Source organism: Mesocricetus auratus, unplaced genomic scaffold (assembly GCF_017639785.1).
Source record: "Mesocricetus auratus isolate SY011 unplaced genomic scaffold, BCM_Maur_2.0 Super-Scaffold_100011, whole genome shotgun sequence".
NCBI classification, from domain to species: domain Eukaryota; kingdom Metazoa; phylum Chordata; class Mammalia; order Rodentia; family Cricetidae; genus Mesocricetus; species Mesocricetus auratus.
In genome coordinates, this window is record NW_024429195.1 from 58,268,094 (window position 1) to 58,290,458 (window position 22,365).

General features: G+C 43.0%; 1 pseudogene; it reads left to right on the forward strand.

Moving 5' to 3' along the window:
* Positions 1-10,388: 10,388 nt before the first annotated feature.
* LOC101841964 lies at positions 10,389-11,927 on the forward strand (annotated as a pseudogene).
* The last annotated feature ends 10,438 nt before the right edge of the window (positions 11,928-22,365 follow it).

Sequence of the window (22,365 nt, forward strand, 5' to 3'; positions counted from 1 at the left end):
AGGAGGAGATGAAGGCAGTAGGAGGAAACACTGGGAACCCAAAGGGGGCTGGAAGAGGAATGTGGGTTGAATATAATCAAGATACACTGTTAGAGATATTAAATTATCAAAGAATATATTTAGAATGTTCTAGATGGCATTGTTGTTTAAACATGGGGTCTCTCCAACAGGCACATGCATTGGGGGCATGTCAGCTGATTGGACTTTGAGGGTGATTGGTCCTGAAGATGCTGACCTAGCCAAAATATTCATCTCTTGATGGACCCATAATGCAATGGCATCATTGGAAGGTATTGAAAGGAGTGGGGAGATCTTATAGGAGGGAGTCATGGGAAGCATGTTCTTAATGACTGCATTCTCCCCCTACGCATTCCCAGTTGTGTCTGTTGCCATGAGAGTCTGCTTGCCATTGGCCCATCATCAGCCTATCCAAGGATTATGGACTCAAATTTCTGAAACTTCATGCTAAAATAAAAGTCTCCCTGGAGTTTCATGTCAGATGTTTCATCACAGTGATGAGATAAGCTAACATAGTCATAAATATAAACCATACAAAATATTCAACCAATGGATGTAAAAGGAAAGAATATAGATGATGGGTGGGTGGGTGGATGGATGGATGGATGGATGGATGGATGGATGGATGGATGGGTTTTGCTCCAGGAAAAGGAACCTATGTTGGCTATCTGGGAAGGACAATGATCTCTCAGGACACACCCTCTGTGAGGCATGTAAATTAGATGGATATGTGTAATTACACTAATCCATGTCACTGAACTGTATTTCTCCACAAGCCTTGAGGGGCCGTAGGATGAGACACTGGGAGTAATGGAGCCGGAGCCGACTGGAAACGCCCTCCATCTGCCTGCTCTCATCAGCTTTGTACTGAGCCGGTTTTGCATTTTTGGCAACTTTACAAGATTTCATTTAAACAGCAGGTTTGTGGTGTTTTAAAAAGTCTACAAACCATGGAACTAATCCCTTTACTTCAAGTCTGTCAATAACAACCCTTTCTGAGCAGCCCTTCATAGAAGAAGAATGCTCAAACCTGCTCAAATGCCAAGGAAGTCAAGTGAAAGGAATCGGGTTCAAATCCTAGATCCAACCTACTGCCTGTGTGATCATAAGTCCCCATGTTAGTGACCTCCAACCATAAAATTACTTCACTGCTATTTCATAACTGCAATTTGCTACTGTTATGAATCATAATGCAGATATCTGCTATGCAATCCCAAAGGGGTTGAGACCCATAGGATGAGAATTGCTTTATTGCCCGAATGTGTTTTTATACTCTTTTTAGGGTGTCTCCATGATCTTTTTCAAAAGTGACATTTATGTGTACACATATGCATTCTATTAGTTCAGGATCATGATATCAGGTTATAGCAGTCATCTGTATACCTAGCTCTGTCATCGAGACCCTGCCAAATGTTAAGTAACTGAGCTGAAACTGAGTCAAAAGGCTGAAAAGCCCTCCCCGGGTAACAACCTCCCTGCCTTCCTGCAAGCATGTCAGTCAGTCACAGGCCACACAGATTATATAGCTGAAGATCAGCCCTCCCAGATGCCAGCACTGAGCTCCGACTCTAGTCAGGAGCCACCCAGGAAATGGGAGTATGAAGTAGCTCTCCAGACACAGCTGCATGCAAGAGTGTGGAGATGGGGGTGCGGTGTGCAAGGCAAAGAGAATTGCCACAGCTAGGTGGGACGGAAAGGTGTCACATGAGTCATCAGAGTCCCCTTACAGAACCTGATGAGGAATCCAATGAGGAAGAGGCAGTGGGAACTGAGAGCCAAGAGAAGGAAGACAAAGGGGAGCAGGACTCAGGGAATGACTGCGGAGAAATGGGCTCAGCTTTTGAGAGACCCAGACCTGGAAACATTGCTGTGGGAACATCGCCAACTGGTAAAGAGAGGCTCTGATTGTGGCATCCTTCTGAGTTAACTATTGCACCAATCCTTAAAACACACACCCCACGGAAAGATGGCAACCTTGTGACTGCCTCGCTAGTCAAAGTCGGCCTTACGACTCTGAGGACGCCAGCAGTATCTGATTCCGGCTGGAGGAGAAGACACGGATGGAGTCTGCCAATGGCTACCCAGAAGTCCCGCTGCAATAGCATTTCTTCTCTGAGAAATCCCGACCTATCAGGCAGCTCTCTGCTCACTCAGTGCTCTGATCCTGTCCCCACCCTCACCAACAATTCTGACTTCCAAACAATTTCAATTTCAAAACCAGCCAGTTGGAAGATACCTATAGCCACTGTTAAGTTGATCAAAACCAAGCAGTTGGCAAACATTTACAGCCATTGTTAAGTTGATCAAAACAAAACTTTGAACCAATTCAGTAGTAACTCCTTTAACAAGCTTTCTACCACTTAACCCAACTAAATGGGGTAAGTAATGCTCCTTAACGATACCATTTCCCTCTCAGCCATTTATGTGCAGAGCTAAAAGGGATGCTCTCCATAACTGAGATGACATAATAGACAGGAGCTGTGTGTTGTGGTTATGTTCTTTAAAGCCCACTGACCGAGAACAAGAGCAAATTCTTCACACAGCCTCTTAACTGCTACCCACTGCTAGAAAGAACAATATAAAGATCACTTGTCTCCAGGCCTGTTTATGCCCATTGCGGCTGTTATTTGTGATCAGGATGATTTGACTATGCCCAATATTATGCAAGCCAGTGTGATTATGGTTTTTTTAAGGCTGTAAAAACTCAACTGAATAGGTTGAAACACTCAAAATGAGTTGCTTTAAAACTACCATTGGAGGAAAGCAAGGTGGTACATGCATTTGATCCTAGCAGTAGGGAGGCAGAGGCAGGTAGATCTCTATGAATTTGAGTCCAGCCTGGTCTATATAGAAAGCTCCAGGTTATACAGGGCTATATGGTGATATCCTGTCAAAATAAATATAAAACCACTACCCATGTGTGTATGGGCAAGACAACTACAAAGAATGGAAGAAAAGTATTAAAACTCTATTCTAGGCAGCTACTACATTCAGTTTACTTCCTACATGGTTTTTAAGATCTTGGTCACCTTTAAAGAAATCAAAACTGAATGCTGTAATTGATGCACAAAAGGGGTGTTTAATGGGAAAATGAGGGCTCCGAAACAAGGAATTTATGATAAGGAAAAGTCAGACCTTGGCAAAAAGCTATACATACATTCAAATTGTATGTGTAGAATATATATATGTATGTATGTGTGTGTGTGCATGTTATGTAGAATGTCTGTAACATATATATATAAAACTATATATATACATATATACTCATATATATATGTATGTATGTATGTATATTTCTCACACAAGAGTGGTGGGGAGAAAATGGGGAGAAGAGACTGACTCACTGATGCCTAGTTTTAGCAACCACTTGTCTTCAAAGAATCTTTGGAATCTTCTGAAATTTTTCCAAAGGGAACTTATCCATCACACTTGCTCTATATGACACATTATCACAGGGAGGGGAATTCAATCGGAGTGAAAAAAGCCTGAAGGGAAGTGGAACTACAAGCATATGATATGCTCTGCAAATCGTGCTGTGTCTGGGCAATGAAATGCCTGTAAGAGTTTGCAGCTCTCTAGCATAGGCAAGTTATGGCCCAGTAAGAAATTTTTATAGAAAATAAGGAGTCAAACAAGGCACCACCAAAACACACAATTTGACGAGAGGAAGAAGTGCTCAGCCACAACAAATAAAGGAGGAAAATCATGGCGATGGATGCCATGGCCAGCAAAGAGAGAGTCAATAATTAGGCTGTAGTGTGTCAGAGGGAGGTTAGGAGGGTATGAAGGAGATGAGGGAAGGTGTGTCCCCACCCAGTAGTGAGACAGAAAGGGCTGCACTCCTATCTCAATCCCTATTATCCCGGAGCCCATGAAACAGTCACCAGCTTACCATAGAAATAAGTCCATGCCTGATGGGAGATGTCATTCTGAAATCTGTCTCTTATTGGTTGTTGAATAAAGCACCGTTGGCCAATAGGGAAGCAAGATAGGTGGGATTAGGAGTCGAGGAGGACTCTGGGAAGGAGAAATACAGGGAGTCACAATCTAGCCACCATAGGGATAAGAAGTCAGGACCCTTTCTCCGGTAAGAGAAATACTTAGATTAACAATTATGGAGTAAATATTTAAGTCAGAGATGGCCAGTAAGAAATCAAGCAAACTGCCAACAGCTTCATAATGAATATAGCCTCCTGTGTGTTCATTTGGGACTGATGTGGCTCTGGAACCAGGCTATGGGAAGGCTTCTCTCTACTCATGCCTGTTCACAGTAGACTCAACAAAGATGATGGATAATAATGCCACTTGTAAATGTTTCCTGTGTGTCAGGCACTGTACATGGTGCTCTATGCTCATTCATTCACAAGTTCGTTGGTGAGAAGTTTAAATACACAAAATCAATTTCTGGGAATATTGGCCCTCCCTGGACTAGGTAAAATGATTTATGACAAATAATTCTCATCCAGACATAAAGGAGGAATGGTTCAAGCTATCAAGATGGTCAAACAACAGAAAAGGATTTCTCAGATACTGTCACTCCCAAAGGTCATTGGTCTGTGGAGGCACGAGGAAGCCACCAACGGCTGGAAAAAGAGACTGGCAGGGGAAATCCAACCACAGCACCCCACCCAAAAAGGAAAGATGTAACCCAAATTCCGGAGGGCCACAGTGAGAAAGTCACCAGGTCACAGAAGCTGAGTCACGGATTGGAGACTGGGTGAGGCGAACCGAAAGAGCCTATGGATGTAGGAAGGTGGGGTCGGAACAGCCAGCTGTACAGTGCGCTGAGCTCAGCGGACTGTCAATCACTGGCCTCCACCCCACATGGCCGCACAGCTCATTGCAAGGCAGGCGTATTATGAATTGTCACAACACTAAGACCTTTCCAGCAAAATGCATTGGGCTGACTAATTTGGTTTCTCTAAATGATTTTCTTAGCCTCTCACATCTTAAAGTGGGGTTTGGGCAAGAAAGGCAGGACTTCTACAAACTTTAAAATTCTGTAAAAAAAAAAAAACTGGAAGATAGAAAAGAGGATGGAACAGAAGATGAAGCAAAAAGCTTAAGGTGTCATTGATGTAAGTCCGCTTTCATGTTCTAATGTGAGTGGCCTCCCTAAAAATGGGAACAAATAAGAAGTCTCACGGTTGGCCTCAATACAGAGCCGGATGATAGGCACGCATTGGTTGTATGGCTGATGTTTGGTGAGTGACTGGATAGCCTACGGCAGAACTGACCATACTCTGTGATTCACAGCTGGTTGTTCAATACCTTCTTCAGTATTGCCTAAGCTTGTGTGCAAGCTGAACCACAGCAGAGGACGCAGGAGACATTCTCTGAACATGACCAGTCTGACTTGCGAAACATCTGGATATCTAAACATTGGAGCTCCCAAAGCGCATACAGACTAAATAATTTGCAGTGAGGAAATGTCCTTGCAGGGGTACTAATACTCCGAGAGTCCCAACTTGTACACTATTAAATCCAAGATGCAAATTATTGGTCCATTTTCCAGACCCACAGTATTCTTACAGCATCATCTGAGATGAGTCAGAACCAGAAAGTTCATCGGGGCCAGATGAACTTGATCATTGACTTCCTGTGCTGTTGAAAGCAGACAAACGCAGTCCAGGAACTCCGATCTACATCCCGAATATTCCTTCGTCAACTCTCCTCCCCTTAAAAACACACAGTCAAGTGAAGTTAGATTACTCAGGCAGGCTACCAAAATCAGGGCTTTCCTGTTTCCACTTTCCAATACGAAAGTCACCTGTAGGAAATAAAGCATGAGTCACACTTAGGTGAATATTTTATTGCTAAGAAAGTCAGCAGCTATAGACCCACCCATGAGCCTGTAAAGAGAACCTGAAAGGATTGGAGAGAGACTAGCAAAATAAAGACAGTTGAACTCTACTGAGTACGAGCTCTCTGCCAAGCACAGCTCCATCTATATGGAATGCATGTTGGTTAATTTTAGGTATCAGTTCGGCTGGGTAAGGAGCGCCCAGGTAGCTGCCAAATATTGTGTCTGAGCATGCCTGTGAAGGAGTCTGAGGAAGAGAGAAGCAGCTCCCACAGATGAGTGAAGCAGACCCAACCCCACTGACGACAACATTCATCAGCTAACCCCGATGACCAGGCTAGAACAAACAGGTGACTTTGATCCCTCCCGGAGCTGAGGAACTACAAGTGCGGACAGAATTGCTTTTATCTTTGTCCAGCACAGATTCCCACAAGTGAAAAAAAAAAAACAAACTCAAACCTGGTTGCTCGGAACATCTAAGGATCTTAGACAGCAGGTTCTTGGTTCTTGTCCTCCCTTAGTACAGCTGATGGAGCAGATAACAGACTATCAGTTCACCTGACTGTGAACTCTGTTCTCGGGGCAGAGGAGGACAGTTGGACACGTTCCACCTGAAGAGAAGAGGTTACAGAGGCAATTTTTAGTTCCTGAATGGAAGAGAGTGAATAGCAGTGACGTAAGACAGGCTGTAGGGTTCATGGCCATGACTGGATCATGAGTAAAAGGGATTCCTGTTGCCTCCCAAGTATAGCATGTTGAATAAGAAAACTGTCTACTTTCAGGGTAATGATATTAAGAAGGCTACCTCTTCTGTGTCTCCAAGGATTGGAGAGAATATTTGAAATATTGAACCCTTTCCCTGGGAGAAGACACTGGGGGAGGTAGGTGATGTTATCCCTACCCTTTTCTCTCCAGACAATCTTTTCTACCCATGATATGGGACAGTTGCCTCTCTCCTGAACCACATGAATCTGAAGTGTATACTTCATGCCAAGAACCTTCAATGCTATTCACTTGTTCTTCTCGGTTTCTCGGGTTTAAACTGAAATGCGAGTTCATCCTGGATCTCAAGCCCACCAGCCTTCAAACCAGAACTGTGGCACTTGCTCTCCTGGTCTCCAGTTTGCTAACTGGTCATCCAGAACTTGGAATTTTCTAAATGAAATCATGAGTCAATTCAGGATAACAATAATCTCTATGGTAATAACACCCATTGATTATTTTTCTCCAGAAAACCCTGACTAATGCATTAGTGGCTCACACCTACCCACACCTTTGGACCTTATCACCTACATCTAAAATTCATCACCGCATTCTGACCAGGACTTCCTAACCTCTCAGCGATTGAGTCCCTGACACCCGCCACACCCCATCATTGACTCACTGAGACCTCCCATCCTTAACCAACTCCTAATTAAGTCCCTCCTATATTCATTTCCTGTCCTTTCTCTCCTGACGCTGGGTCTGCCACACAGTGCCCCTATATGGTCAAGCACTTTTATCCAGAAAAATACAACAGTGTCAATCATCCCTACTACCTGCCTACTTTTCCACACTTGGAGCCCAGCTGCTCAGGACCCTTAGAAGACCAGAGAACCCCACATTCTGATGCCCTTCTATGTTTCAGCTTTACTGCCAGTGGTTTTCATGGTTTCTTCTCCATCTCCTTTTCCTTAGCATGCTCTTCTCTCACCCGCCCACTGTACATCCTCCTGGCTCTCCTCCCTCAGGGCTCTCTCTGGGTGAGATTGTCTATTCTCACACCTCTAACTTCCACTGTACCCAATTACTCACACAGGCCTACATCACCAGTGCTAGTCTGTCCTCGCATTCTCGGTTCAGCTGCCTCTTTGGCAAGTGTAAAACATTGACAAAAGGAGCTCTCGACAGTTCTGGCTACTGTCCTCTACCTACCCCAGCAAATGGCAGTGCTGCCTACATTGTCATTCAAACTAGGAACCTGGGGCACACCTGTACACATGTTACTATGTCTCAGATTTCGTCTATTGGTGCCCTTAATGTGGTTTTCTTCCTTTAAACCTTTGCTATCTTTTCTCATATAAAGCCTCAGCCTTTCTCAAGTATGAAATAAGATGTCTAGTCATTCACTCGATACATATTTTTCACTTTCAGCAGTAGTGCTAGGAATATCATAACAACCACAGCCACTGTTTTTAAGAGACTTGCCCTCTCTCTTGTTCTTTTTCTAAGGAGTAAATTTGGTCTTCCTTCTCCACAGACAAATGGTCTGGGTGCCTTTGGTTTGAAGCCCATTTCCAACACTACAGAATGCATGCTTGCAAAAGTTACTAGCACTGTACTTCGGCCTCCCACAATGGAGGTTAGCAATCAGGACACATGCAGGCCAGTAATTACTGATGCACATGGACGGGGAGCAACCCTACGTAGTCTGGCATCTGTTCTAAGTTGATGCTCATCAATCTGCACAGAGCAGTTTTCAATTTTTTTAAAGTTGCCCTTACTTGCTTCACAGATTTGGTGAAGGGTAAATGGACTAATACATGTGAAAGGCATAGAATATCATTAGCATTGAAGAGTACTTGATAAATATTAACTAAGTTAAATGAGTAGGCAATGCTTTCTCACTCAGAACACAAAGCTTTCTATTTCTTGCTATCTGATCACCTTAACTTCTCCAGACAGCCTCAAATCTCTCTGGAAAGGTAGTTTTCTTTTATTCTTACCTTGCTTCTATAAACATAGCACCCATCACCTGAATCACCCAAGCCTTTCCTGTGTCTATAGGAAATAGATTCGTAGACCAAGAGGAAAACACAATCTTATTTTAGTATTACTCAGTCACATTTTTTTAACTACTCACATTTAAACTACTAGGCAAGACTAGTCAAATGTTACAGGCCAAGTAGTAAACACTTCTAGGAAACTATTTTGACCACTAGGCTCTCCTTGGGGACACTGCCTAGGCACACATGCTAAATTAAGGATGAGTGTGGCTTGTTTTTAGCATCCCTCCCCTTCTCAATAGTATCGTTCCTCTTTCCTTTGGGATTTTTCTCTCATTGTCCATCCTCTGTGTTCCTGCAGCTTTTCCAATCATATGACTCCAACCACATCACCTAAATCCAACAAGATTTGGTCCTTCCAACCATGATTAGTCCAAGACCTGAGCAACTGCTACAAGCTTAACCAATCCTTGCCTTGAGTTTCTCTAAGGAATGTAATGGATTATTTACAACCAAATTCTCCAGCGTGGAACTCTTATACAGTCCTAAGACCCATCAGGTTTACCTTTATCACAAAGCTCATGCCTCACTGAAGTTTTCCATCTAGCAAGTACTAAACAAATGCTTTGATGGCTGAATTCTTGCACCAGACATACATAATCTCTATAGTAGTGGTTCTCAATCTTCCTAGCCCTAGCCCTGTGACCCTGTAATACAGGTTCTCATATTGTGGTGACCCAAACCATAAAATTATTTTTTTTTGCTACTTCATAACAGTGATTTTGCTACTGTTAGGATTTGTAACGTAAATGTCCGTGTTTTCTGATGGTTTCTGATGACCCCTGTGAAAGGGTCGTTCAACCCCCCCAAGGGATCCTGACCAACAGGTTGAGAACTCCTGCTCTAATGTAAATAAATTGTATACACACAAATCCCATATGCCTATGCTGGATTATGGCAACTGTATGCTATAATTTAGCAACAGGAATAAATTCACTTCTGATATCTGAATCTTAAGGGGAGCCTCCCATAGCTGGAAATCTAGATTATGAGAAGTGGCTATACTTAATCGAAGTGCAGAACTCTTTTTAGTGTGAATATCATTTTTGCATGTGACCATTTGGAGCTAAAATGGGAGACACAAGAGAGAGCAAAACAAGGATTCTTTTTGTTTATTATAGTAGAGAAAACAATCACAACAATGTGGTTTTGCTGGAAAATCGCTCATCTGAAATGGAAAAACTGCAGGCTCTAAACCCTTGTTTAGCCATCAAGTCTCCAAGAACACAGGGACTCTATTGTGAATCCACTCCTCCTCTTCAGCCAGATCTAAAAATTAGAAATAATATTATGTGTTCTGGTTAGTCTCACTACAGCTTAATGAGATTATTTCTAGGAAACGCTTTGACTTCAAAATGCACAGGAAAATTCAAAGAACTTTCATTACAAAAGGTTCCAATTTGATTTTAAAAATCCTCCCTGGCTTCTTTGTGATCCATGCAAATTTCCCACTGACTTCCTATGTGTCTCTATTATCATCATTAAATATTTAAAGTCTATTGAAATAAAAAATTATTCTCTCAGCTCTCAGCCCAAGGTGATTTCTAATGACTATTTAGTTTTATAATGACTTCTAAAATTCACATTAATAATAGAAGAATCTAATGTTAAATTGAAGGTTATTAACACACTGGCCTCCTTTCAAGTTTTCTGAAAGTTGAAAAGATCTTCCCCACCACAAAGTGGTTCCTGTTGTGGATAAACATACATTCGGTTTTGATCTAAAACAAGAAGTCAGGTTTTTTTTTTCATGAAAAGAAAACTACAAATTTTGATATTACTAAAAGGCAAACTAAGGATAAATGACAACTCAAATGGGAGTTTTTGAACACACTACTAAACCAATCCTTCATAGTTTTCTGAATGGATATAATCGCACAGTACTAGCATATGTTGCCACTGGAGCTTGGAAGACACACACAATGCTAGGATCAGCTGCTGAATCTAGAGTAATGTACCTAACAGTGTTAGACCTTTTCAAATCCATGGACTAGATGAGACTAAAGAGGAGAAAGTGTGTAGTACTGCTGTTTCTTATTTGGAGGTATATAATGAACAGATTTGTAACCTCTTGACAAATTCTGGGCCCCTTGCTGTTCAGGAAGATGTCCAAAAAGGAGTGGCTGTTCAGCGTCTGGCTTTACACCAGCCCAGATCCACAGAGGAAACAGTACAGCCACTAGACAATGGAAATAAAAACGGGACACAGCATTCCACCAACACGAATGCTACATCTTCTTGCTCCCATGCTGTTTTCCAGATTTATTTGCAACAACAGGACAAAGCAGCAAACATCAACCAAAATGTCTGTATAGGCAAAATGTCACTCATTGACCTGGCAGGATCTGAGTGGGCCAGAAGTTCTGGTGCTAAAAGGACACAATTTGTAGAAGGCACAAATATTAATAAATCCTGTTTAGCCCTTGGGAATGTCATCAATGCCTTAGCAGACACGAAGAGAAGGAATCAAGCATATTCCTTACAGAAATAGTAAGTTTACTCAGTTGTTGAAGGAGTCTCTTGGAGGAAACTGTCAAACTATAATGATAGCTGCTGTTAGTCCTTCCTCTTTGTTTTACAACAACACATATAACACTCTTAAGTATGCTAATCACGCAAAAGACATTAAATCTTCTTTGAAGAGCAATGTCCTTAATGCCAATGGTCGAATATCTCAATATGTAAAGATCTGGAATGTGCAGAAAGCAGAGATTATAATGTTGAAAGAAAAACTAAAAGCCTATGAAGAACAGAAAGCCTTGACTGACAAAAATGACAGTATAAAATCAGGACACTCAAGCACTCATGACAAAGACATTAAAGACTGCAAGAAATTCTGAAATGCTTGTTCCAGAATCGAGAAGGAGTCAGGCAAGAATATCGAAAGTTAGAAATGTTGCTTGAAGACAACTCAGGTTGTTCTATCAACAACAGTGCCATCGCCAAATCGAGAGGATGTGTTCAGAAGACAGAGTGGAAAGGGCCACTTGCAAACCAGATCGCAGACTTCCAAGGTTGAAAACTGTTCGTTGTTTCCTAGAGAAAAAGAAGGAAGAGGAGCTGCAGCAGTCTGATGAGGATGCTAGTGGGCTTTATCGAGTGGAAAGTGAAATGAGACTCTTAGGTCAAATGGTAGCGTCCCAGAGGTACTCAATAAAGATCTTCATTGTCACCAATTTCACCTCCAGACCAAAGACCAGGGAGAAACTCTACTCGAAGGGTCCTCCCTGGAACTGAATGACCTGAGGTCCTGGTCTTACAGAAGTCAGAACGGCAGCGGGAGTGAAGCCCCAGACTCCTTAGCAGGCCACTTGCTACATACACTATTCGAAAGTTCCTGACGGGTGCAAACTCAGGGCTTTTACTTCAAATGGAACCCTGGGATAAAACAAGTTGGAGTGTGAGGTCCATGACTTTGAGAAGGCAGGATCCCCCATGAGGGTGTGTTGATAGAACCCACTCTGAGCAGCAGCTGGACTCTGCCTGGAAGCACCTTGGGCTGTGTTACTTGGAGGGACGGCTCTTGTTGAGGATGAGGAGATGTCATGCCACACATTGCTGTCCTCATAGAGGTAGGTCATGAAGGACTGATACTCGAAGAACCATAGCACAGACCCCCAAACCACTGCGGTGTGCAAGGGGGTCCCACCTGAGCTTAGGGATGTAGCCCTTCTCCACACCCAGGCGGCACAAGGCAAACAGGATGCGTGATGTCAGGTACATGTTGATCTGCCACTAATGAAAAGAAAGGTCATGAATAGTGCATGAGGAGCCCGGATTTTGACTCCATAGCTCCCAAGCATCTCAGCAGAGAGGAGAAGAGATTTTTTCCCTTTTCTTTTATCACATCTTTCTTTAATTGCCTGAGAATAAAATTATACTTAATTATTGTTTAGAATTTTTATAGTACATCTGTAAGGCAAGACTTGAAGTTGTTGCTTAATTGAAGTAGCTGATTTACTGTCATCTCCATGTCCTTCTTCTACTTGATGTCTAATAGTATCTCCAATTTCACAAATCCAAAGGGGAGTGTGGTACTTTGAATGTAATTGGCCCCCGTAAGCTCATAAGGACTGGTACTATTGGAGGCATGGCCTTGTTGAAGTGGGTGAAGCCTTGTTTGAGGAAGTGTGTCACAGTGGGGGCAGACTTTAAGGTCTCTTTTGCTCAGCTTCCTATAGTCCGTGTGACAGTCTGTTGCCTTCGGATGAGATGTAACCAGCACCGTGTTTGTCTGAACACTGCCATGCTCCTCGCCATGATAATAATGAATTAAACCTCTCAAACTGTAAGCTGCCACCTCAATTGAGTGTTTTCCTTTAGAAGAGTTGCTGTGGTCATGGTGTCTCTTCACAGCAATAGTAACCTTAACCAAGACAGGGAACAACTGATGCGCCTTCCCAACCTACCCCTCCTACAATCCCATCATCCTCACCTTAGTGCAAAATTATGCCTCTTACGGGTTTGCATCAAAACCTTTGAGGGTCATCCTTCTTTCCCCTTTCCTTTTCACAGTCCATACTCAGTTTCGCTCTCGGCTGTAGTGTGAAAATACACTACAAAACATGCCCCAGCCCGATGCCATTTGCTGCTATCTTTCATCTGCATCAGCTCAACAGCAGGGCTGGTTTTCCTCCCTCAATTCATTGCTCAGTGTGACAGCAAAAATGGGTTCAAGTCACTTAACTTACAAGACACCTTCCCTCCCTTCAACACACCTCCTACCGCCAGGAAGATGGTAGAATACCCCGTGCAAAAGCCTAAAGCTAGACATGAGCACAAGAGCCACCCCAAGTTCCCAGTCCTCAGTCACCAAACCCGTTCAGTTTTGGACATTTGGTTCCTTGATCCTATTTCTATTTTTATGCTCTGGGTGGCAGGTGTCCTTACTTCCCTCTGCTTCGACTCAAATGCAAGCCCCCAGTGTGGCCTTTACTGCACACTTAAAGATTACAGCTCGGGATGGAGCTCATTTGTGGAGTGCTCAAACACCATGCACAAAACCTGGGTTTTATCCTCAGCACATACAAACCAGGTGTGCTGGTGCATGCCTGTAACTCCAGCACTCTGGAGGGAGCAGTAGGATCAAAAGTTCCAAGTTCAAGGCCAGGCTGTGAAACAAGAAACACTGCCACAAAAAAATAAATAAATGATATAGATAGATGACAGATGATAGAGAGATGATATATAGACAGATGACTGATAGATAATAGACAGATGATTGATACATGATAGATTAGATAGATTGGATGGATGGATGGATGGATAGAAAGATAACAGAAATAAAAAATAACTCCCCACTATTTATATGTCCTTTCTCCTTCCTACCTACCAACCCTTTTCAACATTCTATATAATCCCCTCATACGCTTAAGGTCATTGGACAAAATATTATTTATCATCAGTCTCTTTCCCCAGAATATGAAATATAGGGGTGCTTTTCATCCCCTTATTAATTTACCATTTTATCTTCAAGGTCCCAGGTAAAGTAAGGACTCATATGTATAAATTACCCACAATAAGCATGAAAAGTTCCTCATAATAAAATATTCTTCTCAAATTCCCATGTGATGAGGCATAGCACTTTTCTGTTAGGGGACATTTCAGACTACAAAAGCAAAACAAATATACCCAGGGGAGAGGGGTAGGGAAAATGGACAGTACTTTGGCTTCTTCATGATGCCTCTCATAGCTTTAAGTCACCCAAAGCACGCCATATCAGTTTTACGTAGAAACATGACCACTTAATTAGAACCATAGATCCCTAAGCCAATAAAACTTTCCAGAAGGGATCAATTTCAGAAACAACTTAATTTTCCCATTTATTACTAATCTACGCCAGCCCACAAAGAATGAATCTACCATAGCTACAGCAATGATACTGGTACTGCAGAGCAACAAGGCCTTAATGGCATTGAGAAAGGAACATACAGCAGTAACCTAGACAGCTTGTGATTTTCACCAGGGCTGACAACCAGACTATCTGATTCCCCCGCCCCCATCTTAGAAGTTAAATTTCTAAACCTGGCTTGGTGGCACACACCTTTAATGCCAGCACTTGGGAGGCAAAGGCAGGTGGATCTCTGTGAGTTTGAGGCCAGTCTGGTCTACATAAAAAGGTCTAGGACAGCCAGAGGAACATAATGAGACTCTGTCTAGTGGGTGTGGTGGAGTTCAAAGTCATCCTTACCTTCCTAGCTACATACATAGGGAATTCAAGGCCAGCTTGGAATAGATGAGATAGTGTGACAAGAAATAAGTTAATTAATGTTCTAAATGAAAGAAAAAGGAAGAAATGAAAATCGCAATCTATTGTCCACAGTTTGTCAATTTTAAGAATGGGGGTGGGGGGCAGGGATGGGAGGGGGGGACGAGACTCCAGTCCCATTAGCTGTTAGTAACACTGAGATCATGAATAAACCTTTATAGCATTGTCTCATCCAGACACATATTTTTAACCAAGTAATTCTGAGACAAAGTCCCTGTCTTAGTTAGAATTTCTATCCCTGTGAAGAGACACCATAACCACAGCAACTCTCATAGAGGAACACATTTAACTGTGTCTGGCTTACGGCGTCAGAGGGTTAGTCCATCGTCTTTATTGCAGGAAGCATGGTGGTGCATAGGCAGATGTAGAGAGGTCACAGGGTGTTCTACCTCCAGATCAGCAGGCAGCGGGAGGAGAATGAGACACTGGGCCTGGCTTGAGCACCTGAGACCTCAAAGCCCGCCCCAGTGACGTGCCTCCCCCAACAAGACCGCACCTCATGAGAGCGCCACTCCCTGAGTGCCTGTGGGCCAATTACATTCAAACCACCACAGCCTCACCTTGTAACTCAGCTTGGCCTGGAATTAGCTCTGCAGACCAGGCTTGCCTCTGCTCCACAGAGATCCCCCTGCCTCCTCTGCCTCCCACATGAGTGCTAGGAATAAAGGTGTGCAGCACCACTCCTGGCTTACTCAGTGATTTTACTGAAACCTTGAGAACTGTTATTTGTTACATGAAGACTATGTAATTAAACTAACCATTTCCAAAGGAAATTTAAAGAGCGTGTTTAACAAAAAAAGTTTCTATGGCTAGGCTGGTAAGATTTTCCTGCCTCACATCTACTTAAAACCCCAGAGATTTGCCTGGAAAACATGGCATGAATATAATTACAATACAAGCTCTGCGGTACACAGTTCACTCTCAGCATACCAAATTTTGATTTGTGTAAGTCAGAATATGCATAGTTTTCTCTATTCTGGGAGTTTTAAAAATGCATTAACAGCCTCGGGTTTCATGTTTCGGATCTAGAGGACTTATTGCCTGCTTGCTTTGCATGTTTCTCCCTGCTTTTTATCTCCTCCTTCTCCTAAGAACTGAGATAAGCTTTCTGAGTCAGAAAGCACTGATCAATTTCACAATGGGTCACAATCAAAAGAAAGGTAACCAAGACTCCCAGAGAAAGGGCCCCACAGGTTGGGCTACACACCAGGCCGGCCCTCCCCTTGCTTTTACAGCTCACATTCTTTACTTTCATCAGTCCATAACATCTTGGCATATAGTGTATTGGAAAGAGAACGAATAGGCCAGGTATAGAATTGGCTCCCCCAAGGTCCCGGGGAAGCCATATGCCTTCTTCAATTGTGCTGTGCAGCATGGGAACTGGTGTGTACATATGGAGAAGACAGGGTCTCTAAGGCACCATTCCACCCACCACATGTCAATCATCACAGGACCCTTCTTCCATTTGTAGCCAGATTTCCACATGGAGGACAGGTGTCACAGCTTTATAATGCTGAAGAAACATCAGTCCTTCCAAATTTTTGGTTTCTATGATTCCCTATGATTTCTGCCATGACTACAGACTCTATGTCCTCCAGCACTATTGAAGACCACTATACAACATGGGAAAAGTCACCCATGATGGTTTTAATATAACAGCTTCCAGCATCAAAAACATGACTCTACTAAGTATCTATTCTTGTACAATATCATAAGGATTATTTTTTAGCACAAGGGAATTTCCCAAGTTTTATTTTTTTGAAGATTGACTTCAAGAGCTTATTTTTAAAATGCCAGCAATTCTTTATATGTTATAACCATTAAACAAATGCTTCTCTGTAATGCAAGCTACAGTAATTAGACAACAACCCCACTAAAAGACTGTCATAGTTACACCTAGCACCAGTAGAAAAGCATCTAGTTCTGTGGGAAATGACTCTTCCTAGGAAAAGCCCCCCCTTGGGTATCTCTAAATACCTACTAGCCATTATCTCTGGCAAAGCAAAAGATACCAGTCCCCTGAACACAGAAAATAAATTTCGAAGAGCAAGAGTTGTCACAGTGAAGGTAAAATCAGAGTTCAGACTGGAATATAGACCTGTCATGCTTCATAGCCAGACAGAGCTCACACTGGAAGAAAAGATACCAGAAAAATTAAGTTGTGAAAGCAACTTAATTCAAAATGCATTTACAGAAATCCTGAAGCAGTCCAGAGAGATGACTCAGTAGGTAGTGATCCTTGCTGCCAAGCCGGATGACCTGAGTTCCTCCATTCCTGGAGCCCACAGAACCAACCCTGGTAGTTTGTATTCATGTTGTGGGGTGTGGGGAGGAGCACAGAAGTCAGAGGACAGCCACAGGAATCCTTTGTCTCCTTTCACCATGCAGGTGGCATGACGACACTCATGCTTGGCAACAAGCATCTTTCCCTGCTGTGTCACTTCATCAACCCAGAAGAGAAACTGTTAAAGTGAGGTCCTAGTCGTCAGTGACACAGACGCAGTCCTACCAAAGGAGCTAAAAGGAAGAGCTTCCAGAGTGCAGGTGGCGTGAGGTCACAGTCCAGCTACCCCATGACAGTTCTGCAGTTCCTGGAACCAATGGGGAACTATCACAGACGCAGAGTCATGTGTGATATCTGTTAGGGCTGTCTGCCAAATATTTCTACTGCTTGGTACCTTCTAGGCAAAGGAAAGAATTGCTTTTTCTAGCCCCTTAATGGTGTGTAGAACCAGATGACGGGGCATGGACAACGGCGAGTTGAAAGGATGTAAGTCACTTTCAACATGGAATTCATGACTTTTACATGATCTTCACATTTTGTGCTGGCAGTTAAATATGGTCTCCAAAACATCTTGTGTGTGATTTTGAAGATAGATGCAAGACAATAAAGACCATTCTCAGCTACTGTGGCACAGTTGCTATACGTGTCAGTAATTAAGAGTGCCCCATCTACCTATGTCCCAGAACACATGTGCAAACAGAACCCATGCCCCAGCTGTGGGAACATTCAAAACCATACATGGCACAAAGAACAGTAAAGGTTTGTGATTTGAGCTGCTGAGAACTTAGCTTGTTACTGTACCATTACCTAGTTCACTCTGACCGAAAGGAATACACACACACACACACACACACACACACACACACACACACACTCACATACTACCACAACAGACTCCAAGAACTGACCTTCACTGGGAATCCCCTAAAGTCAATACTAGGATGGGCTCTCAGAAACATTCAGTATGTCTGGCTGCCCTGGTTCCTCAGCACCATATTCCTAAACTGGAGTCTCAAGGCAAAAGCTATACCCTTTCAAGGATAGTCCTGATGAGGATGCTTACACACTATGAGCTCCTCCAGACTTTCCTTGCCCAAGATGTTTTGGACACCATATTTAACTGCCAGAACAAAACATAAAAAATCATGGGCTGGAGCCAAGGCCCAATGATTAAGAGCACTTGGGCTCTTGTATAGACCCAGTTTGGTTCCCAGCACCCACGTGGTGGTTCACAACCATCTGTAACTTCAGTTCTGGGAGGATCTAGTACTCTCTGACCTTCACAAACACCAAGCATGAAGGTAATATACATAGGTACATGCAGGCAGGGAAAGCACTCATACTCATAAAATAGAATAAATAGATTTTAAAGTTTTCTAATTTTAAAAACATGCAAAGTACTTGGGCCTTTAACTGCAGCATTCAGGAGGTGAAGGCAGGTGGATCCCTGAGTCCGAGGCCACCCTGGTCTTTACAAAGCAAATTCCAGGACAGCCAGAACAACACAGAGAAAGCCCATCTTAAAAAGCCAAAAATAACTAAATATCATGGGAATTTAATGCTGCATCACTTCTCTTTGATGGAAGCTCCACAGATACATCAAATCCCCCGTTCAGTATTGAGAACTGACCTACATGACACAAGAGCATTTGAGCGCAGGATGGTTTTTCTTGCAAAGCATCTGTGTAGAGCTGCTTACAATTAGTGCATAATCACTTTGAACAAAAAAGATTTTTTAAAACCAGCTTCCTCTTCCTCCCGAGGGGACAGCTCCCTTTCCTATTCTGCTCATCGCCACTATTCATTTAGCACAACACTCGGTTGTCATGATAACCACCTCTTAAAAAAGAAAGAAAACGGAAAAAAAGGGGCTCCTTGACATTTCACCACAACCTTGAGAGCAGATTTTTTTTATCCAGTTTTCCAGTCTATGGTTTCAAATTATTTCACAAAGAACTGTAAGTTAAATGAATCTTTCGGGGTGGGTGAATAACTAATAAAAGGGAACACGTAAACCGTCTTCCAACCAGGCTATCGAACTCCAGACGGTTTTCAAAAACGGCCATTAACAAAGCCACAAGAAAAACAAAATGAAGGAGGAATCCAGATTTTCAGTTTTTAAAATGCTGTCTCCCTTTTTGTTCTTGGTTAAGTTGATGGCAATGATCTGAGCAAGATAATGTTGTGAACTGTACCTTCAACAGCCACCAGCTCAGAAAACGTCCCCTTGTGGTGTTTGGAATGAGCTTTTATATTTTGCCATGATTTCCCTCTGGCCTTCTCCTCCTCAGGCAAGGATGTGTCTGCAGATGCTTAAAACCTCCCGTGGTGCCTAAGAATTCCCCCAGATTTTGTGAATTTTTGCAGACAGGTCACCGTAAGTGCAATGAGGGATTGGTGACTCAAGGGCCCATCTGTGCATCCAATTAGCTCCCTTGAACAAGTAATTGCCTGCTTTTTTCAAGAACCTGCTTAGAAACTCATATACTTATTATTACTATTACTATTATTATTATTCTCTAAGGAATTCTACATTAACACAGAGCAAAAACCTCACTCTGGTAACAAACACTTTTAAACAATCAGTCAAACAGCGTATAATTTTTATCTAAGACACCCCTACCCACCGTAACATCTCAAACGGAGACGCCTACCTCCAGCCATCTTCAGTGTTTGCTAAGCAGAGGGGGACCATTTGCCAGCAGAGACCAGAAGGGCTATTTCTCAGAGGTAGTGTCCTGCTCAAGTGCCTATAGGTTTCTGAGCTTTATATAACTGTTCTACCTTGTTCATTTAACAAATATTGTGTTCATTGAACACAACTAACTTGAATGCAGTATTTGCTGAACGCCTCGCATATGCAAAGCTTTCAGTCCTTAGCTCCTTGAACAGTATGAAATGAAACCTGGGGATGTAGCTCAGTGGTCGAATGCTTGCCTAGTATAGACAAGGTCCCAGATTTCATCTCCAGTCATAGGAAAGAGAGGAAGAGTTTGGGAAGAGGGGGAAAAAACAGGGAAATGATGGGAAGGGAAGGGAAAGGAAGAGAGGAAAAAAATCTAATGTGAAATTTTCTCTCAATAAGTTTTTAATTGGAGAGATGGGTCAGCGGTTAAGAACAATGGCTGCTTTTCCCGAGGACCTGAGTTCAATTCCCAGCACTCACATGACATGACAGCTCACAACTGTCTGTAACTCCAATTCCAGGGGATCCAATACCCTTAATACATATAGGCAAACACCAATGCCTATATGCCAATGCCAAAAATTTTTAAATAATTTTTAAAAAAGGAGATGGAGAAGTTTGCAATAAGCCAGATATGGTGGTGCACACCTTTAATGCCAGCTGAGGCAGGCCAGCCTGTAGTGACAAGTTCTAGGACATCCAGTGCTATACAGAGAAACTCTATCTTAAAAAAAAACAGAAAAGGGAGGAGAGGAGAGGAAGGGGAAAGAGGGGGAGGGGAAGGAAGGAAGGAAGGGAGGGAGGGAGGAAGGAAGGAAGGAAGGAAGGAAGGAAGGAAGGAAGGAAGGAAGGAAGGAAGGGAAAAAGAGAAGAACTTTGCAATAGACTGGGTGCAATGGCTCACACCTGTAATCCCAGAACTCAGGAGACTGAGACAGAATGGTTGGTAAGAGTCCAAAGCCAGCTTATGTGTGTAGTGAGTTCCAGGCCACCCAGAACTACGTAAGGAGACTTTGTCTCAAAAACTAAAAGCTGAAAAAAGGTGAAGCAGCTTGTGATGAACAGGTCACAAAGCAGCTCTGTAGTTCCGAGCTGTGAAATCCATCCCCTAACCATTCTACAACTGCCTCAAAAAGTGGCCATACATGTTGGCTAAAAACTACCAGTTTCACTGAGACTTCACAGGCTGTCCCTGGTCACCTGGTCCCCATATATTGGCCTGATTGTCTCCTCTTTATCAGCTCACTCTTACATCCATATATGGGCCTGATTGCCATCCGTTCATCTTTACTCACTCTCTTTAGTCATCAACATTTTTCTTTACATGCTGTTGACTTTGCTCCCCAACCACAGATAAGAGCCTTAATCCACAGATGCCAATCTACTGTTTCCTTGTGTTGTGATAATCCCTTCCCTAAAGAGACTTAATGTCTGCCCCAGTCCCTTTCAAGGACCCAGCAACAACCAAGAATATAATTCTATTAAGTCCCTCCCAGGAACCAATGAGTTTATTAGACTTACAACCTACAGCGCCCATGCATGAGAATACTTACAGAAGCATAGCAGAAGCCAAAGCAGAAAGTGTTTCATCCAGCACGGATCATGGTATCCTCACAGCCACAGAGGTGGAGTTCCCTCCCCACAGCTAACCTGGCCCAGACTACACACCCTTCAGCCCCCTACCCTGAGGCCACGTGCAATTAGAGCAGAATTGCTTGCAGATGGCTTGGAGGAGCAGGTGGAAAGAGCTAGAATCTCAGATGGGGAACAGATCTTCCCACCACCTTCTTTGGAGGAACATTGGTAATCAAAAGGCTGCCTCTAGATCAGTGGTTCTCAACCTTCCTGATGCTGCAACCCTTTAATACATTTCCTCATGTTGTGGTGACTCCCAACCATACAATGATTTCATTGCAACTTCATAACTGTAATTTTGTCACTGTCACTTAAATAGTTGATATGCAGGACATCTGATATCCACAGATTGAGAGCCAGTGCTCTAGATGGTCTCTGGATGGCCCAGGTGATGCAAGGACATGGCAGCTGAAGGACTTTATACACCTTGCTATTGCAAAGTGCTGTTGTCCCCTCTCCTTCTGCCTTTTAAACAATTCCTACCACTCCTTTCGAGGACCCGACAACAACCAAAAGTATAGTTCCGTTAAGTCCCTCCCGAGGACCCATTGAGTTTATTAGGTTTATAAGCCACAGTCCATGAGTATGAGAATATTTACAGAAGCATAGCAGATCCCAAAGCAGCCGGACTGGAAATCTGTTACCTAACTGTGGTGACTATTCACAACGTAAGCTTTTCAGCCCAGCATCTCCCCTGAAGTCCAAACAAAGCTCTAAGTGCTTTGTTGCACTGAGTAGAAAATGAGGCCTTGGCTGCCCCTAGGTATGGATGAAGAAAGGGGTTTTTTGTTCATTTGAATGGTTTGGTTTGGTTTTTTGTAGATAGAGGGAGAGCACAGCCAGAGGGATTTGCAAGGCCCCGACTGAACCAGGCCAGTAGGCTGAACCCAGCCATGAGAGGATGGG